Source organism: Coregonus lavaretus (genome assembly GCF_964263955.1).
Source record: "Coregonus lavaretus genome assembly, chromosome: 15".
Taxonomy (NCBI): Eukaryota; Metazoa; Chordata; class Actinopteri; order Salmoniformes; family Salmonidae; genus Coregonus; species Coregonus lavaretus.
Window position 1 is genome coordinate 27,868,619 of NC_140002.1, and position 18,000 is coordinate 27,886,618.

Consider the following 18,000-nt stretch of genomic DNA (forward strand, 5'->3'; position numbering starts at 1 on the left):
TACTGAATATTTTTTACAAAGTGGTTGGTAGATTTTTATATGCACAGTTATGGTTTTCTTGGAAAAGGCTACTTTTTGTCACATTTTAACAAAGTGCAGTGCATGAAAGAGAGTGTAAAGATTTGAATCCTAACTAATAGTGACCTTGACCTTCCAGAACACATTGGCAGCCATTCCGTTTAGTCACCACATTCTGTGCCTATGAAAAGTTGTTTCATTCGATTGAACCAGCCCATCATTCTATTACATGACAATCTTGAAAAGGTCTTAGCCAGAGGGGAAAAACCAGTGGCGCCGTAGACTACAGTGGAAAGCAAGAGGATACCAGACATCCTAATTGGAATAGAATGTACTGAATGTTAATTACTTCGCTGAAATTCACACCCGAATAGATAGATGGATGACAACAAAATGTATCACTTTTATAACAAAATAAAATGAGCATGGCATTTGTAAAATGTAGTGATGGAAATAAACTTTTCCCATTCAAATCCCTTTTCCCTAATGCTTTATTGGCCATGGAAAAGTATAAGGGGCCAGAAAACATGAGAATGGGAAATCAAGCTTGATGAGCACAACTAGGCAGTGGAATGGATGACATCCATCGCAGACGGAGTAATTGTGTGTGCTGAACCCAGTAGACCTCTTTTTCCCTCTGTGTGCACTGAGAGGCATCTGAGATGTTAAATCTAAATGAACTGAGACTGCCTCTGTAGCCTACCAAGGAAAGTAACAGGACATTATGTCTCAAACACAATGGGCCTCCGCTCTCCAGAATGGATCCTCAGTCTCTTTATTAGGGGATGTACTTGGCTGATGGAACAGGCTGTCTGACTCATGTGTTGCTCCATTGGAAGATATCCATATCCACTTTTAATTATCTAATGTTTTCACACCTATATGGTATATTTATTTCTACTAAGTTAACATATGGAATTGTTTTAAGATGGTCATGCCATGGATCATTTAGCTATTTGATTTTTAATTTGAGGACCCCTGTAGGTATATATAAAAATGTATTTATAAATTATTTGATAAAATATTGAATTTGGCCTGCTATATCCCATAGAAACGCATTGAATAACACATAAAAAAATGGCAAAACAGACAGTCAAAAAAGAAATCAGGTTTTGAGGTGTCTGTCCTATATCTAGGATATATAAGAATGCTCAGAAATCAACAAGCGTTCTATAATTACACTATTAGTTTGTGTATCTTACTGTCTGCGAACAGCTAGTTTATATTTTCTTAGCAAGTTGTAGCTAATGCTAATTGCACCCCGAAACCAACTCATGTTTGGATTCATTCATGGCTGCTGGCTAGCATTTAATGAACCAAATCTAAAACAAGGCCAAATCAGGAAGTGCAGTCGCTCTTTAATGTAGCCATAGAGGAAGAGGGGAGAGGTTTTACTCCGCCCAAAATCTGTCCATGAAAATAAGCCCACGAGGTAAGATATTTTTGTATGGAGGTCAATGAAAGAGTGTTGAATTTGGTCAACAAAAAATGTCATTGCTAATTTGCAACGTGAGGCTTATTTGATCTAATAAAAGTTTCGTAATGGTTAGATTGTTACGAATGGACTGATATAAGTCGACGCACGTGGCATTTCCACAACTTTGAAAAAAACAACTATCGGAATTCTGACGGTTGTTATAGAGGTAGTGGACTCATCATGGATATACTGTAACCTGTTTTAGCATGGACATTGCCATTGAGGGCTTCCAGCATTTTAAAGTAGTCAACTGGGTGGGGATTCCTGAGTTGGGAGCAATCAGCCAATGAAGAAGAAAATGGACTACTTTAAAATGGAGATAGCATGGGCAGTGCCATTGAGGGTGTCATAGACACTATAATGGCACAGCTATCTCTGAGGTCTGTTGTTCACACGCGTATCTGCCCTCTCATTGTCTACAATGGTCCAACTTGATCTCGCCTCCTACCGCCTGCCTTCAATCTTTGAGGACATGTATTACCATTGTTAGAGCGGTCACTGGACTATCTTGTCAATATAATAGGTCAATCTTTGATGTAGGCAAAAACTATAGGGTCCCACTCCCCTGGGAAACACTGACCAACACTTTGGTTCCTACCCTGTCACATTAACGCTTCCTTAGAGATCTTATTAGTATTCTAATTCCTACTTCTTTTTAATGGTGTATTTTTGTAGGCACCATCTCCGCCATGGCTTGTTGGCTAAAGCCTATGGGGAAATTAATGTTTTTTTTTGTAGGGTTTTAGTATATACGTAGAAAAGAATTGCTGCTGTAAACACAGGCTTAGGAGATCTGATAAGTTTTGTTCTATGAGATCATCTTCATCAGCTAACGTCACTTTTTGTGAATTTTGAAGCATTTATGTAATCAAAACAAGCACATTAAGGCTTCATAATTCATAAAGGTCATGTTAACTTAATGATATTATCTCATAGAACAAAATGTATAAGATCTAAGCAGGGGCACAACTTTCACTGGGGACTGGGGGGACATGTCCCCCCCACATTCTGAAATTGCATTTTTGTCCCCCCCAGTTTTATCATTGGAATGTGATACAAAAAGGGGCAACGGTCTGCTTTAGGACCATGCGGACGCCTCTGAGTGGTCGGGTAGGCTGTTTGGAGTGTTTATCCGACTGGATTTTTTTTTTATGATGTCCCCCCCCACTTCTGAAACCAAAGTTGCACCCCTGCTTCTAAGCCTGTGTTAACCTCAGACCTTATTTACATTATAACTACAATAATCATTATATTTCCAAGATTCCAACAGTTCACCCAACTGTTTTGTCAAATTGCAAGTCAAATCGCAATTGCAATATTTGGTTAAAAATAAGGCCTAGATTTTCTTGCCCATATCGAGAGCACTACGTGGCAGTGTGGAAATTAACAGCATAAAACAATCAGAATGGAGAAGGCCCCATTGAAATCCCTTACAGTGTATGTGTTGCCATCCTAGGGGTCATGCACAACTCATAAAGAAAATGTAGAATGTTTATTTTTCAAAAACATAAAATACTGTCAAAAATATTGTGATATGATATTAAATCTAAAGTAGCAGGCGTAAACGAAACAGAACCCCTGGTTTGATAGTTTCAAAATAAAAGTTGTGCTTACTGAACATAGTTTTAAATGACGTATTGGATTTGTTGGCATGAACTCATGTCAATAATTTTTTACTATTAATTACACTTTTCAGATTGCACAAGTTTATGTAAGGGATAATCAACGAGGCGCTATGCGTTCTATGGAAAATAATGAAGGGCATGGACACGACACGCTAGTGGAGTTGCATTATTTTCCAGAGAATGCATAGAGCCCTGAGTCGATTATCCCTTTTATACCATGGCCAAATGTAACACATTTGCCACTAGAAATGTGTTAATTTGCCGGTAGAAATGTGTTCAACATCCACTGAAGTAGCTAGCAAGTTTACTAGCTAGATAGCTACAGTAGTTGTCGTGGTAACCAAACAAACAGACTTGCTAGTTTGGCTAACCAAACCATCAGTCCTAGCTTGCTATTATGAAAATCGAATTCAACAATGCCAATAATGTTTTTAATTAGACTTTTGCTTTGAAAAGCAGCTCAAACAAAACATGTAAGAATTAACTATAGCCATTGAATTCTGCCATGCTGATATATCATGCGTTATGCCCTTCAAGACAATCAGAAACTAGTATTAAACAATGCCATGGTATAAGAACATACCATTTAATAAACCTGTAAACAAAACAATCATTACATTAATTGCATCTGGGGTGAAAAATACATGTATTCTACTCTAAATCTCATTTTAACTTTAGAATTTCACTTCATACATTTTTAATCTTTCTTATTAAAACAGTGAATAATGTTCTGTAAATTAGTTCATGCCAACAAATCCAATACATGTCATTTAAAACTGTATGTTCAGTAAGGACAACTTTTATTTTGAAACTATCTAGGTTAGGGGTGAAAACTGACTACTGCAACCTGATTGGCTGAACATTTTACGCAACATCCGGGATTAGCATTTAGTAACACTAGCATGATGGTGGAAAATAGTGTTTCATAAAGAAAGTATGCATATTTTCCCCGTTTTTTTTTCTGCCTTCTCGCCATTGAATAAAGTTAAGGAGGAAACTGAAGCCTTTGCAGCCTGAATGGAAAATGTTTTAAGTACGAACCGGTCACTGGTGGACACGAGTGTATTAACGGCTGCAGTGGCGATTTTAGCATGTAAATCTTGGTGGGGGAAAAAAAATATATAGAACGTTTCTGCATGCCAGCAAAGCCACAACACAACACTAAACAATACATTAATTGCACTATAACTGTTCGGATTTTCCGTTATTTAGCCCTCCGAAAAGGCTCACCAGGAAGCACCCAATGTCATGACTCGTGTTTTGTCCTTAATTTTATTTTAAATCAAATGACCACAGGTCATAAACCTGAATTACAACAAACAAATAATGACAATATATTATTCAAATATATAATGTAAATATTATTCAAATAATATAATAATAATGAAAATAATGAAAATCAAATAAGCCTACTGTCACGGTTTCGGCCGAGGCTGCTCCTCCTCCTCGTTCGGGCAGGCTTCGGCGGTCGTCGTCCCCGGAGTACTAGCTGCCACCGATCTATGTTTCATGTTCGTTTGGTTTTGTCTTGATGTTGTACACCTGTGTCTTGTTAGTCCTCGTTAGTGTCCTATTTAGTTCTCGTTGTGTGTGTTTGTCTTTGTGTGTGATTGCTCTTCTGTTTCGTGTTGGAGCTACGTACTTCCCTCCAGTGTTTTGGAGAGGTTTTTCGCACATGTTAGTGCACCGTTTGTTTGACGCCTGTGTGCGCCGTTATTTCGCCTTCGGGCTTATTGTGCTTATTTTCTACGTGAATATTGCACTAAAGTCTTTTGGACTGAGCTTCTGCGTCCTGCGCTTGATTCATGCACCACACCCACCTTCAGCACCCCTTGACAGAATCACACACCAAAATGGAATCAGCAGGATCTGCAGTTACGCCTGAGTCGCTCGAGGAGCATGTTCGCGGCCAAGATGACCAGATACGACAACTGGGGACCGCTCTACAGGACGTCATCAACACCCTGCACCGATGGGAGGCCAGCGGGGTACCCACACCTCCACCTACCCTGCCAACCCCATCGGCCGGTCCACCAGTCCCAGGTCCGGAACCCAGGGGGATTCGGCTCTCGCTCCCGAGGGCGTGTGACGGAACAGCTGCCGGGTGTCAGGGGTTCCTCCTGCAGGTGGAGCTCTACCTGGCCACTGTACACCCGGTGCCCTCGGGACACGAGAGCGTTTCCGCCCTCATCTCCTGTCTCACGGGCAAGGCGTTGGATTGGGCTAACGCCGAGTGGAGGAAGATGGACGCCAACACCATCTCCTACGCCGAGTTCTCCCGCCGCTTCAAGGCCGTGTTCGACCATCCACCTGAGGGCAAAGCAGCGGGGGAGCGTCTAGTCCACCTGAGACAGGGAAGGAGGAGCGCACAGGCGTTTGCTCTAGAGTTCCGGACTCTAGCGGCGGACGCAGGGTGGAATGAACGGGCCCTCATCGACCATTTTCGATGTAGACTTCGGGAGGACGTTCAACGTGAGTTGGCCTGCAGGGATACCCATCTCACCTTCGACCAGTTGGTCGATATGTCCATCCGTCTGGACACCCTGCTGGCCACCCGTGGACGTCCCGAGGGGGGTCCGTCCATTCCGCCCTCCGGCACCTCCGAGCCGAGCCCTATGGAGCTCGGGGGTGCCGGCGCTAGAGAAAGGAGGAGGAGGAGCCCGAGGGGGCCTGTCTCCTGCACCAAGTGCGGTCGTGGAGGGCACACTGCGGCCAGGTGCTGGGGAGGGTTCTCCGGGGGAGAAGACAACAGGCCACGCACTGGGGGGCCTCCCAGGTGAGTAGACGTCCCACTTACCCAGAGCTTTCTGTTGCGCACTTTGTATACCCGTGTGTTTTCCACAGGTTGCACCTCATTCCCAGCATAAGGCGCTAGTAGATTCAGGCGCAGCTGGGAATTTTGTTGATCGGAAGTTTTGTTTAGATTTAGGGATCCCTCTCCTACCTGTTGACAAACCTTTTCCCGTTCATGCCTTAGATAGCCGCCCGTTGGGGTCGGGGTTGATTAGGGAGATCACAGCACCACTTAGGATGTGTGCGCAGGGGGGTCATGAAGAGACTATACAGCTGTATCTGATCGACTCTCCTGCGTACCCAGTGGTGCTGGGAATTCCCTGGTTAAGCACCCATAACCCTGCTATTTCGTGGCAACAGAGGGCTCTCGATGGGTGGTCTGCTCAGTGCGAGGGGCGATGTCTGGGTGTTTCCGTGGGGGCAACTTCGGTGGAAAGTCCAAACCAAGTGCCCGCACTGCACATTCCGCCTGAATATGGGGATTTAGCTCTCGTGTTTAGTAAAACTAGGGCGACGCAGTTGCCTCCTCATAGACAGGGGGATTGTGCGATTGATCTCCAGGCAGGAGCAGCGCTCCCACGGAGCCACGTGTATCCTTTGTCTCAAGAGGAGAGAAAAGCTATGGAGACTTACATAGCCGAATCTTTGAGACAGGGATACATTCGGCCCTCCACTTCTCCCGCCTCCTCGAGTTTCTTTTTTGTGAAGAAGAAAGATGGAGGGTTGCGCCCGTGCATTGATTACCGTGGTCTCAATCAGATTACTGTGAAATACAGTTATCCACTCCCTCTGATTGCGACCATGACAGAGTCATTGCATGGAGCGCGATTTTTCACAAAATTGGATCTCAGGAGCGCGTATAACTTGGTGCGCATTAGGGAGGGCGACGAATGGAAGACAGCGTTTAGTACCACGTCAGGTCATTTCGAATATCTCGTCATGCCATATGGGTTGATGAATGCTCCATCAGTCTTCCAATCCTTCGTAGATGACATTTTCCGGGATATGTAGGGACAAGGGGTGGTCGTGTACATTGATGACATTCTGGTGTACTCGTCTACCCGAGCCGAGCATATAACCCTGGTGCGTCGTGTATTGAGGAGGCTGTTGGAGCACGACCTATACAGTGGGGAAAAAAAGTATTTAGTCAGCCACCAATTGTGCAAGTTCTCCCACTTAAAAAGATGAGCGAGGCCTGTAATTTTCATCATAGGTACACGTCAACTATGACAGACAAAATGAGAAAAAAATTCCAGAAAATCACATTGTAGGATTTTTTATGAATTTATTTGCAAATTATGGTGGAAAATAAGTATTTGGTCAATAACAAAAGTTTCTCAATACTTTGTTATATACCCTTTGTTGGCAATGACACAGGTCAAACGTTTTCTGTAAGTCTTCACAAGGTTTTCCCCACTGTATGTCAAGGCAGAGAAATGTCTGTTTTTCCAGGAGTCGGTCTCCTTTTTGGGTTATCGGTTGTCCGCGTCAGGGGTGAGAATGGAGGTGGATCGTGTGTCCGCTGTGCGTAATTGGCAAACTCCAACCACTGTAAAAGAGGTGCAGCAGTTCTTGGGCTTTGCGAATTACTACCGGAGGTTTATCCGGTGTTTTGGACATGTGGCAGCTCCCATCACGTCCCTTCTGAAAGGGGGTCCGGTGCGCCTGCAGTGGTCAGCTGATGCGGACAGGGCCTTTAGGAGACTGAAGGACCTGTTTACGTCGGCTCCGGTGCTGGCGCATCCGGATCCCGCATTACCCTTTCAGGTTGAGGTAGACGCGTCTGAGGCTGGTATAGGGGCCGTTCTCTCTCAACGGTCCGGCACGCCACCTAAACTCCGCCCCTGTGCTTTTTACTCAAAAAAGCTCAGCCCGGCGGAGCGTAACTATGACGTTGGGGACAGGGAGCTGTTAGCTGTAGTTCAAGCCCTTAAGGTGTGGAGGCATTGGCTTGAGGGGGCTCAACACCCTTTCCTCATTTTGACTGACCATCGGAACCTGGAGTACATCCGGGCAGCGAGGAGACTGAACCCTCGCCAGGCTCGATGGAGTATGTTTCTCACCAGGTTCGTATTTAAAATCACGTACATCCCTGGGTCCCAGAATGGTAAGGCAGATGCGCTGTCCCGGCGGTATGACACGGAGGAGAGGTCCGTTGAGCCTACTCCCATACTACCGGAGTCTTGCCTTGTGGCACCGGTGGTGTGCGAAATCGAGCGGGCGTTGCGTACCGACCCCAGCCCTCCACAGTGTCCTGAGGGTCGGAAGTACGTTCCGCTCGAGATTCGGGATCGACTCATTTACTGGGCTCACACGTCACCCTCCTCTGGACATCCGGGTATTGGCCGGACAGTGCATTGCCTTAGCACTAAATACTGGTGGCCCACTTTGGCTAGGGATGTGAGGGTTTATGTCTCCTCCTGCTCGGTGTGCGCCCAGTGTAAGGCGCCCCGACATCTGCCCAGGGGTAAGTTACAACCCCTGCCCGTTCCACAACGACCATGGTCCCACCTCTCGGTGGATTTTGTGACAGACCTTCCCCTCTCTCAGGGGAATACCACCATCCTGGTCGTTGTGGACCGGTTCTCTAAGGCCTGTCGTCTTCTCCCTATGTCGGGTCTTCCTACTGCCCTACAGACCGCTGAGGCCCTATTTACCCACGTCTTCCGGCATTACGGGGTACCCGAGGATATAGTGTCTGATCGAGGCCCCCAGTTTACCTCCCGTGTTTGGAGAGCGTTCATGGAGCGTTTGGGGGTCTCGGTTAGCCTTACCTCAGGGTACCACCCGGAGAGTAACGGGCAGGTAGAACGTGTCAACCAGGATGTGGGTAGGTTTCTGAGGTCGTATTGCCAGGGCCGGCCGGAGGAGTGGGCACGGTACATTCCCTGGGCCGAGATGGCCCAGAACTCTCTCCGCCACTCCTCTACCAACCTAACCCCCTTCCAATGTGTGTTAGGTTACCAGCCGGTTCTGGCACCTTGGCAGCAGAGCCAGATCGAGGCCCCTGCGGTGGATGATTGGATGAGGCGCTCGGAAGAGACGTGGAACGCTGCCCACGTCCACCTGCAGCGGGCCGTCCTTCGTCACAAGGCGAGCGCCGATCTCCACCGCAGTGAGGGGCCGGTGTACGCACCCGGAGATCGAGTCTGGCTCTCTACCAGAAACCTACCCCTCCGCCTGCCCTGCCGGAAGCTGGGTCGGCGGTTTGTGGGGCCCTTCAAAGTCCTGAGAAGATTGAACGAGGTGTGTTATAGGTTACATCTACCTGTTGAGTATAAGAATATTAACCCCTCGTTCCATGTGTCTCTTCTCAGGCCGGTGGTAGCTGGTCCACTCCAGGACAATGAGATAGGGGAGACTCCTCCGCCCCCACTGGACATCGAGGGGGCTCCGGCGTACCCCCCCGGATGGGGGGTCTCCAGTATCTCGTGGAGTGGGAGGGGTACGGCCCGGAGGAGCGGTGTTGGGTGCCGCGGAGGGACATCCTAGACCCATCTCTCCTGTCGGAGTTCCACCGGGACCATCCCGCGCGCCCTGCTCCGCGTCCTCCTGGTCGTCCCCGAGGCCGGGGTCGGCACACGGCTGGAGCCGCGCGTCAAGGGGGGGGTACTGTCACGGTTTCGGCCGAGGCTGCTCCTCCTCCTGGTTCGGGCAGGCTTCGGCGGTCGTCGTCCCCGGAGTACTAGCTGCCACCGATCTATGTTTCATGTTCGTTTGGTTTTGTCTTGATGTTGTACACCTGTGTCTTGTTAGTCCTCGTTAGTGTCCTATTTAGTTCTCGTTGTGTGTGTTTGTCTTTGTGTGTGATTGCTCTTCTGTTTCGTGTTGGAGCTACGTACTTCCCTCCAGTGTTTTGGAGAGGTTTTTCGCACATGTTAGTGCGCCGTTTGTTTGACGCCTGTGTGCGCCGTTATTTCGCCTTCGGGCTTATTGTGCTTATTTTCTACGTGAATATTGCACTAAAGTCTTTTGGACTGAGCTTCTGCGTCCTGCGCTTGATTCATGCACCACACCCACCTTCAGCACCCCTTGACACCTACAACACCATCAAAAATGTGGCAAATCTGGCTTAAAACAGCATTGACTACATCACCCAGAATGCCTAGCGCCAGAGGAGCATGCGCACAGCGACTCCGCCATTGCCACGGATGCTGCCAAAGGACACAGAACCCATGCCACCACATGCCTCGTCCAAAGGACCCACACACGCACAAAAATGCGGCTGATTTTTAAAAGGCTAATTGATCATTATAAAACCCTTTTGCAATTATGTTAGCACAGTTGAAAACTGTTGTGCTGATTTAAGAAGCAATAAAACTGGCCTTCTTGAGACTACTTGAGTATCTGGAGCATCAGCAATTGTGGGTTCGATTACAGGCTCAAAATGGCCAGAAACAAATAACCTTCTTCTGAAACTCGTCAGTCTATTCTTGTTCTGAGAAATGAAGGCGAGAAATTGCCAAGAAACTGAAGATCTCGTACAATGCTGTGTACTACTCCCTTCACAGAACAGCGCAAACTGGCTCTAACCAGAATAGAAAGAGGAGTTGGAGGCCCCGGTCCACAACTGAGCAAGAGGACAAATACAGTTTGAGAAACAGACACCTCACAGGTCCTCAACTGGCAGCTTCATTAAATAGTACCCGCAAAACACCAGTCTCAACGTCAACAGTGAAGAGGCGACTCCGGGATGCTGACCTTCTAGGCAGAATTTTATTTATTTTTTAGCTAAACAGGTGGGGCTCAAAACAGGGCTCTGCCCCACCTGCCCTGAATGACGGGTTGCCACTGCTTCTACGTAATGCCTTTCATGAAGGTTTTTTATTGCGTTTTCTTTTTCGTTATTGAAAGCCTTCATAGAATGCATTGGGTAGAAGTAAATTATGCTGCATTCATAACCAAGTGGAAAGGTAGTAATTTCCAGTTGTGTAGTAGTAAATACGAGTTGGATGTATTCACATGCTTTTGAGAAACATTGAATTACTCTTGACAAACAAGCTTCGTCAACCATAATCTAAAAGTACAGCTATCATGCTCGCAAACAAATTATAGTGTTCAAAAATCATATTCATAGATTGCTTTTTATAAATAATGTTTTATTGTTGCATTTAACTGCTGAAAATGCTGTTATTGAGGTAATGTCCTTAGTAGTTAACGTCAGAGGTCAGCATGTGGAAGAATTCGGAGCCCAGGGATGATAGACGAGTTTCCCACTAGTTATTACCAGTTCGAAGGGCGTTCAAGACGATTTTTCCCATAAGTATTTGGTAAATATCACATTCCCACTTGGTTATGAACTCAGGGTTAATCCACGAAGTAGGCGGGAATTGTACCGAGCAATTAAAGTGCTGGCCAATCAGATTGCATATAATTAGTTACCAGGTAAAAGCAGATTCCACCCTAGAGATCTGCATAAACCATAGAGTTAGAGGCCTGTAGGTGGATATAAACTGTTTTAGCATTGACATTAAGGGCTTCCACCATTTTAAAGTAGTCAACTGGGTTGGGTTTCCTACGGGTCGGGAGAGAACAGGTAATTATCAGAGCATTGTCTTCTTCTAAAATTGGGTTGCCTATGGTTAGTAAATGGCTTTAAGCTATATCACTGCCATCTAGTGGCCACAATAAATAAACGACACACACAAGTTAGTTCAGGACTCCAGCACTGCAGTTGGATGTACATCACCAATATGACTTGACTTGAATATTAGCTTTAGGCTTTTTTTTTAACACAAACTAAGAAGAACATTTACTACTGTCACAGACTCCATAACGGCATCGGTGCAAAGACCTAAGATCATCTATCTATGCCATAAACGTGTCATGAAATAGCAGAGCCCAGTAACTCTTGTAAAATAATCGTACAATGTCTAAACAAAATGCACTCTAAACTGCCATTTCCTAACACTAGGCATATAATTCTCAAAAAGATGAACCTGTATAAATAAAGGTTCAATTAAAGAAATACTTGTCTTATATATTTGGGGTTACATACATACAATTTGTAAAACAAAATAACATTGATCAGGTAATTGTGTCTGTCCATTGTGTGGGATTCAAATGCCAAGAGTTGGTCAAAACAGAGTGCAGTGTACCTAACTTGAACAAGATGGCGCCAGAGCTCTTTCTAAGAGGGAAAGTTATGCGTTGCGCACTGCACCAAAACCCAGCACTTCTGTATTGATCACTACAAATTTGGAAGATCCCAACTTTCTCATTTCAGAAGTTATTAGCCTGATATATTTTCAACAGTGAATTAATCCTCTGTCCACTAACCCATTTCCCTGCCATTTATGCAACTATCACCATAGGTTGTCTTTTAGGAAATTAGGCTTGGGCCTTTTGTTCAGAACGTGAATCATGATGTGTCAAGGTATCACTAAAAAGCATTTTAATGCATCATCATATATGTCAATCTACATCCAGTCTCGCTAGCACAAGCGCTTGGTGTAACAAAACACTGCTATAGCCTACAGTAAGTATCTGCTCTGAACCCTGTCTGGCATTGTGTGTACAGTACTGCTGTTGTGTCTTGTCTCCAGTAGCACTGACTGGGTGTACAGTAGGCCTCAGTGAGCCTGTGAAGGACGGAGACATCTGTATATCCAACTATTCTGCTCCTACAAGCTGCTGCTCACAGCGCATGGCAAGAGCACATCAAATGCACACACACACAAACAAGCCTGGCTGTTGTGCGCGGCAAGCCTTGTCCACCATCATTGTTATGTGAGCTGAGTTGCTGTTTTTTCTTCTTCTGCGAAATAAAGATTAATTTAAAGGCTCTGTGTCTACGGCTTTGGTGCAAATGAGGCACACGATAGTCTTTGTTTGATAAAGCCTATTTCTCCAATTGTGTGTGTTTATAGATCTTTAAAGAGTACTTGTCTTTGGTTGATGATCCCAGGGACTAAATGTGTGGGGTGCAGTAGGCCTGTGGGTTTAAAATATTGTTTCAACTTGAATTGTCTTCAACATGAACTCCATTGAATTATGATATGCAAAGTCAAAGGTAAAATGTTCTTACAACATTGCAGTTGAAGTCTATGAATAGACCAGGTGTTGGTACTGTTAATGTACTTTGAATGTGCTTGCTTGTGAGCACGCACACACACACACACACACACACACACACACACACACACAATTATCCCTCTGACAGTTGTTTGCTTTGGTTGAGTAAAATGTTTTTTCAAGCTAATCTGTAACAGTGAGAAGCTTGTGTTTGGCCATATGCGGATGATGTCTTGTTTTATATGTGAATTCCTTGGGGGCAAAAAATCAAGAGAACAGTCAGCAGATTCTGATAACATGTACAAGCAGGGTGTTTGTTTTACTCATCAGAAATCAAAGTAGCCTTTGTGTGGAGCAGGATTTGATTCCCCTGCCTGCTAGTACAGGAGGGTTTTTGAGTTCAGAACAACATTTCGGAGCTGTGGTTCAACTGATTTTCCAGCAATAGAAAAACTGATGGCAGAAGTGCTCTGTTAACTCTCTCTCTCCCACTACGAGCAAAGGAATTAAAGAGCCCACCATCTTCAGTGGAAAGCCAGGGAGGAGAATTCAAATTGGAATTGTTAATAAAAGAAATTAAACAATTATTCATCAAAATGAATCAACAGCCTGAAGAACAAGAGCCTTTTTTTTATATTTTACTGACTACATACATACTTTGTGAGGTAGATGAATTATAACAAACTGCTTCAGAACTTTTACAGTAGGATCAACTTTTAGAGATTTCATGTTATTCATGAATTATTTGATTAATTGGTTACCTCATGATGTGACATGTTCATGACATATTGAAGCGTGTAGCCTATAAATGTAAACATATGTTTGCCTTTTTTGTATTGTAATACATACAAGGCCTTTGTTTTGTATGTATAGGAATACTGTACCAAGGCAAATGAACTATACAACTTTGTATAAAGAGGGCCCTAAATTACTGAATAGCATCTTCATGATATCAACAATTGGAAGTTTATGACGTTTGCAATACAGTATAATAATAATCCATCTAAAGGATGTTTGTAACCATGGCTTCACATTCTTACTGATTTTCAAATTCTTATCTTTCACCTCAGTAACAACACAATTCCCAGTGAGTGTGTGATCTGTAAGACATTATTAAATATGAGGAGTAATGGAGATGATGCTAGCAGCATGCTCTGGTGGACTGGCTAAACTCTGTGCTTTGTTCCCAGATTGCAGGGTTAACGATTTTCCGTCCTGGGTGGCTAGGGAGGAGCGTAGAGAGTGAGTGTTCAGAGCGATCTGAGTTGGAGAATTAGGATGCAGCTCCCGTCGTCAAAGCCGAGCAGCTGTCTGCTGCCTTCCCAGCAGCCCCTGGGCCAATGATGGATGATATCTGCAGTTTGGCCACAGTGCTCCCCAAGCACAGTCTGGCTATGCTACACACACACACACACACACACACACACACACACACACAGTGAACCTAGGATATTTGTGGCTAATTCACCTCCACCAGGCTTTGCCTACTCAACCAATACACACTCAGGGAATAAAAACTTTACTAGAGAAGTGGAAATCAAATTGTTATAACATTATGTAGGGTTTCTTATATATCACTAGGATTGAACTTATACAGTAGGCTATAGGGATCCCTAGAAATAAAAGACAGACGTGTAATATTCATCAGTTTATTTTCACGCTTTTTATTTGTTATGACATTTTACATTATTTGCATTCCATCATTTGTTTTCTTTACCACAATATTCTCAAAATGTTTTACATTTTAATTAAAAAAATATATGTAATGTTTTATGACACATAATAAAAGACAAATATTTGAGGAAATCATATGCACGCATCTCAAGAAACATTACATTATCACTATATTGTTCAAAAAAACTATTGCAAAACAAAAACATTAGCCTAACTCATAAATATGTTATTGCTTTTTGGATACATGATGTGCGCTTGAACATAATGTATCTGGTCGGGTGTTTAAGCATTAATATGTGTGTGTATGTGTGTGGGCCTGGACAGTGTATGGAGTGTGAGGGGTCAGGCGTTGCCTCATCCCCAAAGCCCCTTGGGACATCTAGCTAGCCTTCCTCCTTTCTTTTGTCCTCCTCCCTTCCTCTCTCTGCCTGTTCTCATTACCCTTACCTGCTGTCCTGCTCTCCTCTCATTTACTCTGTAGAGCTGACGCTCCTCCTGCAGTCAGTTTAGCCCGAACCCAGTGGCCCTGTCGCCTGGGGGACAGCCACTGCATACCAATGATGAGGGGAGAGGAGAAGAGAGCGCTCTGCTCCGACTGAGGAACGCCTCCCTTCTACCCCCCCCCCCCCCCCCCCTCCTCTTCGCTCTGGGGGAAGAGAGAGGGAGGCAGAGAGAGAAAAAGAGAGTGAGAGGGAAATAGAGGCAGATAGAAAAAGAGAAACAAGAAAAAATTGAAAGATGGAGAGAGAGGCAAAGAGGGGGGACATACATCAGTGTTTTACGTGACTACAGTGGGACAGGGCAGACTGAAAGGTTGTATGGTGTCTCCCTGTGCACAGTGGGAATCTAGATCTGCAGAGCAGTGCTACCAGCTAGCCCCAAACGACTCTGGCTAATTACCCAGCTCCAGACTATCTGTCTGTCTGGTAGAGAAGCAGCCAGCACGCCTGACATTTCTACTGACTCATGGCGCTCCAATGTGCCATGTGGACCAAAACAGGAAGAAAGTTGAATGAAAACACTGAGACTAATGTCTCCAAATGTAACAGATTTGGAGATGGCAGATTGCAGACCTCAGTGTTACAGTGCCTGTGATTTGGTCTTACCTGTGAGTGAGCAGACACACAGAGAGAAGGAAAAAAGGATGTTAATCATGTTAACATTGACTAGAGGAGAAACATTTCAGGACCATTCCGGGGATTCATATATCTGTCACACAAACATTCAGGCATAGTAATTCACATCATACCCATTCAGTGTGAAATATGACTACACAGATTGTGTCCATGTGACCACCTATGCATGGGTTGGGCAGTGCACTCGAGGACACACAAAGAATTTCCTCTGTCATGATCTCTTTCAGCAGTGACACAAGGGAGCCAGTATGCAGTATTTGAGTGTGTGTGTGTAAATGTGATTGTGTAGGTCTGTGTGCCGTCTCCGGGACTAGGTCTACAGTCTCTGACTGGGCATGTCCATGCTAGGTAAAAGATACATTCATTAATTGGTCCAAGTAGCTGTTGGCCAACCAACCCATGGGTTAAAAGCATTTGCCTGTGGCAAATGCTTTTAACTGTAGGTCACATTCAAGTCCCAGCCAGTTGAAACCCAACCTGCAAGACAGATCCTAATTATCCCAGCCAGTTGCGGTTCAATAAATCCAGCAAGCTGGCAGCAAGATACCATGTTTCCGTGGCAACGCCTCAGACGAAGTGATTCGCAGATCAGAGTGAGGTGGGAGGTAACCGTGGATGTGGGGAGGAGGGAGGAACGGGGGAATGGAGATGGTGTGGAAGAGGGAGGGGGTAGTACCCAGCTAGAACACCATCATGGGCCGTTAGAATGCACGTACACAGATAGAATGCCCACATGACACACGCACATAGACATGCACTCACACATGCATTACACATACAAACACATACGCACACAAAGTGCATACCAGTGGACATGCTAATGGCCATCAGATATCAGTGTCTCTATACTCCATCCCTATACCTGTGGTTGAAACGATGTCTCAGGTCAGCCAGAGGTAGATACTGTCCTTTTAATAGTGTGTTCACCCCTCCACTGCAATGGAGTGTATCCCTGGCCACTGCTGCCCTGAACATAAAAGGGAAAACTTGGCCCTGTATATTTTGGTGCCATTGGTTGTATTGACTAAAGCAGAGTTTCCCAAACTCGGTCCTTGGGACCCCAAGGGGTGCACTTTCTGTTTTTTTCCCTAGCACTACACAACTGATTCAAATAATCTAAGCTTGATAATGAGTAGATTATTTGAATCAGCTGTGTAGTGCTAGGGAAAAACCCAAAATGTGCACCCCTTGGAGGCTCCAGTACTGAGTTTGGGAAACACTGGACTCTAAAGTGCTGCACTGTATTGTCTAAAGCAGGGTTTCCCAACCCTCTCCTACCCCCCCCCAGACGTTTTTAACATTTCTGTTTTAACCCTAAACTGCCACACCTGATTCAATTAGTCAAAGGCTTAATGATTAGTTGACTAATTGAATCAGGTGTGCCAGTGGGGGGACGAGGAGAGGGTTGGGAAACCCTGGTCTAAAGCGCTACATTCCCCTCAATTGGATTAAAATAGAAAATTACCTTTGAATTTGGATGGCTTTTTCGGGGAACGAACACCGGGGTGTGTGCGGGGAGGTGTCATTTGAACGATTTTGTGTGTTTTCAGGTGACGGTCTAGCCTGCTGCCGCAGTGTGAGAAATTACACTGGTCACTCAAAACATTTATAAAGTACTAAGCTAACATATGGAATTGTTTTAAGATGGTCATACCATGGATCATTTAGCTATTTGATTTAGAATTTTAGGACCCCTTTAGGTATAAAAAATAAAATGTGGCCTTTACTACTATAGCCCATAGAAACACATTGAGTAACACATTCATAAATGGCAAAAAAGACAGTCAAAAAATAAATCATAAGGAATAAGGTCTTGAAGTGTCTGTCCTATATCTAGGATATGTATTTTCGTTTTTTTGGACACATATTTAACCCCTTATTTTTGTTGGCACAAAACTACCTCCATACTTCAATTTGTTTGTATGAGTTATCTGACACTTGTGGGGGTCGTAGAGCAAAACGGAGAACACCATCGTGTTCGATAGAGTGGTCATAATAGTTTGTAGGCCTAACCGTTCGGACGCTACAGACGTTTTTGTGAAAAGACCGATTTTCGGGATGTCTCATGGTCTGACAAACACGACTGTAGCTCGGCCACCTTCCACCACAGATGCGGAAGGCCGACATAAGCGAATGCGGTGGATTGAGACGCAGCCCTGATATTCCTAGCTTAAATTGACAGATTTTGATGGGGATTTTTTTATTATATTACTTAGATTGACGGGTGTGTCAATAGACTTAAGTTAAGGAACTGGCAGTCTCT